This window comes from Lichenostomus cassidix, chromosome 2, assembly GCF_008360975.1.
Source record: "Lichenostomus cassidix isolate B80296 chromosome 2, HeHo_3.0, whole genome shotgun sequence".
Lineage (NCBI taxonomy): Eukaryota > Metazoa > Chordata > Aves > Passeriformes > Meliphagidae > Lichenostomus > Lichenostomus cassidix.
In genome coordinates this window covers 94,456,559-94,464,597 of record NC_139482.1, presented here as the reverse complement: position 1 = coordinate 94,464,597, position 8,039 = coordinate 94,456,559, and the positions used below count along the sequence as shown (strand labels likewise).

The 8,039-nt window shown below is 34.9% G+C and overlaps 1 long non-coding RNA gene across 1 annotated transcript; it reads right to left on the bottom strand.

Moving 5' to 3' along the window:
- Positions 1-1,170: 1,170 nt before the first annotated feature.
- LOC146441803 (uncharacterized) lies at positions 1,171-5,285 on the bottom strand. The gene is made up of 3 exons (XR_014849527.1): positions 5,071-5,285; positions 4,014-4,075; positions 1,171-1,422 (listed from the first exon to the last, which is right to left on the bottom strand). It is a non-coding gene; the product is annotated as an uncharacterized LOC146441803 (long non-coding RNA).
- Between the last annotated feature and the right edge of the window lie 2,754 nt (positions 5,286-8,039).

Here is an 8,039-nt window from a genome sequence, read left to right as displayed (position 1 = left end):
TTAAGCAATAAGTATCATCCTGTATGTTCTTCAGCCACCACAGGTTTGACATCCTCCCTGCACATCTGAGATGCTTCAGTGAGTTTCTTGGACTTGGCTCCCCATCAACACAATTTGGATCCTCCAAACAGAATGTATTTAAATAAACCTCATGTCTTGTATTGCTAATATGTACTTAATTAAACAGGATGAGTCATGTGTTTAATCAGGAAAATAATTATTTGATTCACAGGGTAGGAGAAATTAGACAGGGCAAATATTCTTAAGGGGAATCTTTTCTACCTATACAGATTCTGGAGCTGCTGACTGTGAAACCCTTGAAAGGTACTGGAGTCCTCATAATATTTCTCTCTGTTGTATGCAAAGAAATTATCAAATACTCTGAAAAAAATTGTGTCCTGTTTCTATATACAGAAATTATTTTCAAAAGCAAATATTAATTTCATCTTCATGGAAAAAAAAAAAAACAACAAAACAAAACCACAATCTACTTAGGATATCCCGTTAGCATTTAGATAGATCAAAACCACAAAGGCTTTATCCTACAGATTCACTGGAGCTTACCACAATGCCAAAAATAGATAAACCATTAGCACTTGATGAATATTAGTCTCCTCAAAAGCTGGCAAAATGGAGTGCTGGAAATTCAGCAGTAAAAATGTGACAGATCTCTTAGCTTGATCCAGCATAATTACTTTGAGTTAGAAGCAGAAATACAGCTCTTTGGCACAGGCAGTCAACTTTAAGCCAAATATAAAAAAAGGTACAATCGTAAGGAGATTGAAAGTCCCTCCATGAAACGGTAAGAACATATAAGATAACAGTAAGATATAGTTCTGGAACAGAACTATATCTGGATTTCTAATACTGAAATGTCAGAATCCTTACAAGGATGAACACACAATTTATAAACATTTCTATAAACCAAGATACTGTTAATTAAAATTTGTCAAAAGTAAAGGAAGGTACCTGATAACAGCTTTCTAATGAGATTAAAGCTAAAATAAAACTAAATGCTTAAGGAAGGAAACACCATATTCATATGATACAAGTTCAATGAACTATTCATTTATCATTATGGAAATTATTCAAAGATAGTCATGAGAGCTTTTGATTTTACCTTTACCATTGTTGTTGCTTATTAGTTTTGTATCTACTAAAAAACGCTGTTACTATACCAGCATCTTTATCCACTTTCTGATTTTCTACATCGAATGGGATTAATCACGAATGAAAACATCCTCAAATATTAATCATTTGAAGCTGATAATTCTCTATTAATAGAAACCTATATCTGTGATAAAAGCTATACCATCAACCACAACTCTTTAAGACAGTGTTACCTTGATTTTACCCTGGAGGATGCTTTCCTGGCTGTCCCCATTCAGAGAAAGTTGTTTTGCCACATCCTTATGGCAACAGCTGAAAATAATATAGATCATGGCACTATAACACCTCTCCAAGAAATAGTCAGGAAGTGGGGAAGGCAAGGTATGATTTAAAGGAACTTTAAAGATGCTGACGAGAGGTAAAAGAGAAAAAAAACATTGCCTGTCACTTTTGTCATCCCAATGGGAATAACGATTATAGTTTTGTGTCTCCACATGTAAAAGAAGACATTTTACCCCACGCAGGTGTATTTAATCAAGAGAGGAGTAATTTGATTTCAATATCAAGCTATGACAGATATTTAGGATCTGAAATAGTCTCCAATTAGATGCATGTCTATTTTGACTAACTTTCATCTTGATTTTGCTTAGAACAAGAATTTTAAGAACTTTTCCTGTATCAAGACTGTGATGATAATTTTTTTGTGTCACAGAAATTGTCAATAATATTCATTAATGTTTAGTGCATTTGTCAGTCTGACACAACCAGCAGCTTAAAATGAAAATAATCAAGCCCATAAAACAACATCTTACCACATTTAATGTGGACACAATAATGGCATCAGCTAATGCTGAGAGATAGAAAGTCAACAACATCATCAATTTAAAGATTATCTGCAGTGAAGGAATAAAATAACATATATTTGTAAAGGAATATCAATCTAAAACTCTTCTAATTACATTGACAATAAAGCAGGGCAACGGTGAGGAAAAATATATATTTCTGAAGGTGTACATCATTATGGCAGGCATGTTTTCCCCTGGTACAAACTGTTCTCCACCTAGTAAAATATAGCTTTATCTTCTTTGGTGAGAAATACTTTAATTAATTGCAAACAGTTGAGATGAGGTCACATAAATCTCCTTGACTGAACAAGGGGATCTCTGAATGTCAGGGACTGATTATTCACTTTCAGAAAGGCCCAACAGAGTCTTGCCTCTGATGTCAGTAGAAACAGGAGCAGTCCCAAGGTCCACTGCACTAGAGTTCTCCAAAAAGTTACATTACTGTTCATTGGGCACAATTCTTAAACAATTTCTCTAGAATGTAAAGTTACTGTGCATTGAGCCAAATACTTAATTACTCATTTTAATTACTGACATCGAAAACATGCTAGTTGAACTTTAATTAACATTAATTCTGCATCAAATACCAATAGGGCTTATCAGTAATAAACAGCAATCAGCAATAAATGAGATTACTTTAGCTGCACATTCTGCCAGCAATGAAAATTTTACTTGCACAATGAATGACTTAAAATATAAATACCGTCCAAGACTGCAATTAAACAAATTCTACTGTTATTCTTTCAAATTACTTGCTACAATCTTGTATATATAATGTTGTAGGGGTGCTATAGAGGAGGCAGAGAAATTTGAACCATAAGATACCATCTCATTTTCATTATGCAAAATTATGTTAATTAATTTTTACTTTGGCTTTTTTTACTGAAGCCAATGTATCACTTTTTCTGTTGTCTGGCCTAATTGCTGGCTTTGTTATGATCATACACATACAAGCCCATTTGTTTTTAATGGAACAAGAAAACAAAAGTAAAATGTTAGCAATGTTATTTGAGGGAAGACAGAGTTCACATAGAAATAGAGTTATGTTCCATCTCAGAAAGAGATAACATCTGTATCTCTGTATAAAAAGAGCACCATTGTCCTAGGATCTAACAGTCCTGAATCCTCACAGGAAACCTAAGATCCCTCTGCAAACATTTTAAGTGTTTCTTCTGTGCAGCTACAACTCATACAGATTTTAAAAAACAATAAAAATATTCTCTGCTTTTCTCTTGGATTAGCTTGTTTTTCTGCACTTGCTTTTGTGCTTTTCTCTTGTAATTATTTTGGTGCTTATAAAGTTTGTGTTAAAACTTCTGAATGTTCTTCTCTGACTGCATCTGTCAGACAAGACCCTCAAGTAAAGCAGTAGGAGACTACATTTTTGCCAGAGTCAAATAAAATAAGAATTTATTGTTAGTCCAGGTAATTTTTTAGCCATCCAATCAAGCAATAATTCAATTAATAAAATAAAAGACCTCTTTAAAGAAATCATTCAATAGTTATTCTTCCCAAATATTATGCTCACTCCGGATCCTGAGGTGGGCAGTTTAATTCTTCCTCAAGAATAGGGGAGGATTTAAAGCAGTTATCAATGTCCAAAGGTCTGAGGTGGGAAGTGTTTGGTTGTGGTGAAAATGATGGGGTCCTTTTCTCCTCAGTCTGAGTGACCACTTTGGCCATTTTTACATGTGTACTAATCACAGATTGCTTCCTGCTCCTTGGTTCCCAGCTTGCACAACACACTCCCTCAGTCCCAGTTATCCAGGGTTGGATGCACAGTGCCAAACTTAGACCTTTCAATATACATAGGACTTACAGAACTTACACTAAACCATGAGAGCCTGTGGTAACTTTACCACCATGATACCATAAAAAAAAAAAAAATTTACTCTGGCTATGGCAAACTTACATAAGTTCTGAGATCCTGCACTGCTTCATCAATACAAAGTATATGGCTTTATTTTAGTAATGGCAGAACTATGTTAATCAGGCTACAGTCGTGAATGCCCTCCTGCCCAGCACTGCCCCATGGAAAATAATCCATTCATATGCTACCTGGGGATGCCTCAGAAGTACATGAAGACTGATGTTGCTTGAAGAAGAGCAGTGTTCTTCCCCTACGCATAATACAAAGTTAAATTAACTTAGCAATCCTAAAATTTATCTTGCAAAGGATATTTCACACACCACACAGTTCAAGACTTCATTACTTAAAAATGTCAGGAAAAGTCATGAATTCTCTTATGCCCAAAAGACAAAAACTGAACCTGGTGACATTATGAGAACCTCCCTTGTGAAATTTAAATAATTAAGGGATTTAACCTTGCATTCTCCTCAGACCAGTTGACATCATAAGGATGAGAAAATGATAAAATCAAAAGAAAAATGTGTTCCTGTAAATAAATGCTATTCCCCAAAGTGGCTTCCAATATAACAAAAATTAGAAACAGGGCAGGTAACAGATGGTTTATTCTGCCCTTGAAGAAACAATCAGTAAATAAATTTATAAAGTGTTTAAATTTTTAGAGGCAAAGGTCAGTATCATTGTCAATGCAAATAGTTAATGCAGAATTTTACACTGAGTATTCATTATTCTCAGAAAGTTATTGTTATAAATATTTTTCCAGTAATGTGAAGCTTGTATTTATTCTTCTAATGTTGGATGGAAAAAATACATTTAAGGATAAAGCAATTTTTTTTTAATACATAAAGGATTTATATAATTCTCCCCATAACTTCAGTAAAAGTATTTCAAAATCACCCTTCTTTTGTTTCTACTGCTATTTGCAAAGATAAGCATTTGTGGTCCCCTTTTCTGAATAGTTTAGCCAATGGGATAAAATGCCATTAAGTTGTTGTTTTGGGATGAATGCAAGCCCTTGGAGAAGAGACTCAGCTTCTTGAAGTGTGATCCAAGATGCAAGAACACAAATGATAGGGAATCAACAATGAAAACTGATGCAAGTATTAATGCCTCTAATAGAGTTAGTTAGCCCTTCTGTCTTAATTCTTAGGTGTGATTAGCTTAAGGAATTTGCCATGCAAGGAAGAGGTTCAGATGAATGAATGTTTTCAAAGACTTTTAAAAATTATGAAAAATAGATTCACATACCTCAAAAGTAATGTTAATTGGACAAATACGTTGCAATATTCCAGAAAGATAAACACTGCCAGCAGCTTGTTTTCTTTCTACTTGATTGCTCAGAGTAGGAATCCCTATTATTTTCCTGGCTGCATTTCTGCTGTTACTGTCTTTTGCATTGGTCAAAGTGAAGCAATGAGCCTAATTTCCTCTTCATTGTCTTCTCATGTGCACCAGATTTTCCAATGAAATTCTGAAACTGTAAAGCACAAATAAATGCAATCACAAAATAAGAAGTGTTTTCTGAGTTAAATATTCTATTTTTTACAGCAACTTTTATGGCCCTCTCACACCTTAGACATGCCTCTTGGTAAATAATCAAGGATAACATCATTATCATGTCTTCATGAAGATTAAAAGGGAGCAATACGGGATAGGAAAAAATATCCTGAGAACTGACATTCTTACTAAGATAAACTTTAATATTAAAGAAGAGACTGATATGGGAAATTGAAATACAATAAAAAAATCTTCAAGTCAAAAAGTGGTTGTCTGGTAAAATGGACAGAGATTTTAAGTCTGAAAAAGTTTTTGTAATTTCAAAGATATGGAAGGGAATGTAGGGAGCAGACTTTGAAAAATATTAACAATTTTGACTTATCATAGCAGAGCTTAAAAAACTCATAAAGTTTTTAGCAGCTGTGCTATTTACTGTTTCTCTATTCATAGCTCATACATAGGAACAGAACTCAAGAACACCATCCTGAATGTTTGAGTGTCTGTGAGCTTCGAGACTGAAATCCTAATGCCCATAAGACCATCCTAATGAAGTGGTGCCATTCTCTGAAACAAAACCCCTTACAGAGGTTGAACGCAGAAACAGATGACAAGCTAGCTAATTTTTATCTACTGACATGGTAAATTAGAACTTTTTAAGTGGTGTTGTTTGATCTTATTTACTCATGTACCTCTGCATGCTAAAATGAGGTGCCAGGTGCATATCAGATGCCTAAAGCTCTAACCATGCAATTTTATATGAAAAGCCATTATTTGTTGGTCCAAGCAATTTCTATTTGGAGCAATAATACATGGAAAATTCCTGCATCTGAGGCACACTCTTTTCTTTCCAAGCTAAACAAAACAGGGATGTAAAAAATACTAAAAAATGAAACCTGTCCAGCTAACTTGATAACAGCTGATGAAATGAAAGAATTCGTTAAATGTAATTCAATTAGATTTCAGTAACAATATCAAAGTCAGAAAACCAGAAAATTAGCATGCTACACATTACACATGTTCAGCTCTGAATAACCAGCAAGTGTCAAAGTATAATTAATTCTAGAGCAAAGACTCCTTAGTGAGTGTGTGTGCATCTTAGGATCCCACAGGGAACAATTCCTGGTTCTACTCTGTTTAAAGGGTTATTAGCCAACAAAACAACAATGAATTCCTTACTGACTCATTTTGAAAATGACACAAGCACGAAACACAGAAGACAATATGTAACAAACAAAGAATGGCCTTTATTTTTCAGTCAGGTGATTAAAATCAAACCTTGCATGGCATTATGGTGAAGTTCAACATCAATGCAGCAAGTCCTTGCAGAATGGAGAATATTGGTAAGCAGTAGGTATGAAGAAATAAAATTCATGATACAGAAAGTGTATTGTATACACTTTGAAGGTGCAAGTTACTAAAATGCTGCATCCAGCTTTAGTGTTCAAAAATGAAAAATAACTGGAGAATGACCAGTGGACTAAAAACGTGAAATACTCTCATTTATTTATTTATTTATTTATTTATTCTGCTGGGAAAAAAAGCATTTTTTTGTTACATTTTTTAAAATTTTACAACAGTTTTGAACTTCAGGCATCAGGCAGTCATACCTTCCAGACTATTGGGATAAGGATCCAAAAGAAATTTTCTAGAGTTGCAAGCACCTCCCAGGTGATAATTGATAATGATATCAATTAGGAATATAATGACATGTCAGGCCCCTAAGGCAGCAAGAAAGGAGAAGAAAGGCAAGAACTGCCAATATTCATGTTATGCCCACTGAACAGGGACATCCCCAAGAGAAAATGAGAAAAATTATTTGAAAGAGAAGTAAGGAGACGATGTCATACAGGAATAGCAGCAGCAAACTTAGGTGCCAGGTCTGTAGCCCTTACAGTTCTAAGAACACATTTAGCTAAGTTAATTGTTGCTTCCTAACCAACATTTTACATATGCAACTTCAGCCTTCTTTCCAGGAGTCTAACTGTCCAGAACTAATTATTATGTATTTGTATTATATTCCTGCCTGCAGCTTCTGTCACAATCTCTGATGCCATTGCAAGTAACACTTTAAAAGCACAGAGCATGATGGACCCCACCTAGAACTTTACAAAAAAGTTTACAAGCTTCCCAAGTAAGTGATCCAGCAGATGGATGCACACTGCCAGGGGACTGCATGGAAGTAATGAGATGATAATGATTAGTGCAATGGGGAGCAGTGTTGTAGGATTCATGGGTGCATTATAGGAAAGGCAAATTTAAGAAGAAATTTAAAGGAACCAGCTTTATGGATGCTTCTCTCCAAGTCCTGTGAAAGGCAGCAGAGAGAAAAGCTACTAGTTAAAGACAATTATGTCTTTAGGCCTGAGGTTGAGGGCTGATCAGAGGGAAGGTTGAATAGAGTATAAAAGTAGGAGGACGAACGAAATCTGCCATCTAAGGTTTCATGCTAAGGATCACAAGATAGGAGGGAATGACAAAATCAAAGCAGAAAACAAGACAAAATTTGTCAAGTCCTGGGACATGAAAGTACCAGGAAATTAAGCCACAAGCTGATAAGAGTTTTACCTGTAGGACTGTCAACTCTAGCATTAAAACAGCATCATCACAGCAAATGTGTGGATAGAAGCCTGAGAAATCAGGTAAACTCTTAATAGCATGGAGTCATAAAGGGAAAAATCTCAAAAACAAATTTTCTACCCAAATTCACTCCTCCAGTACAC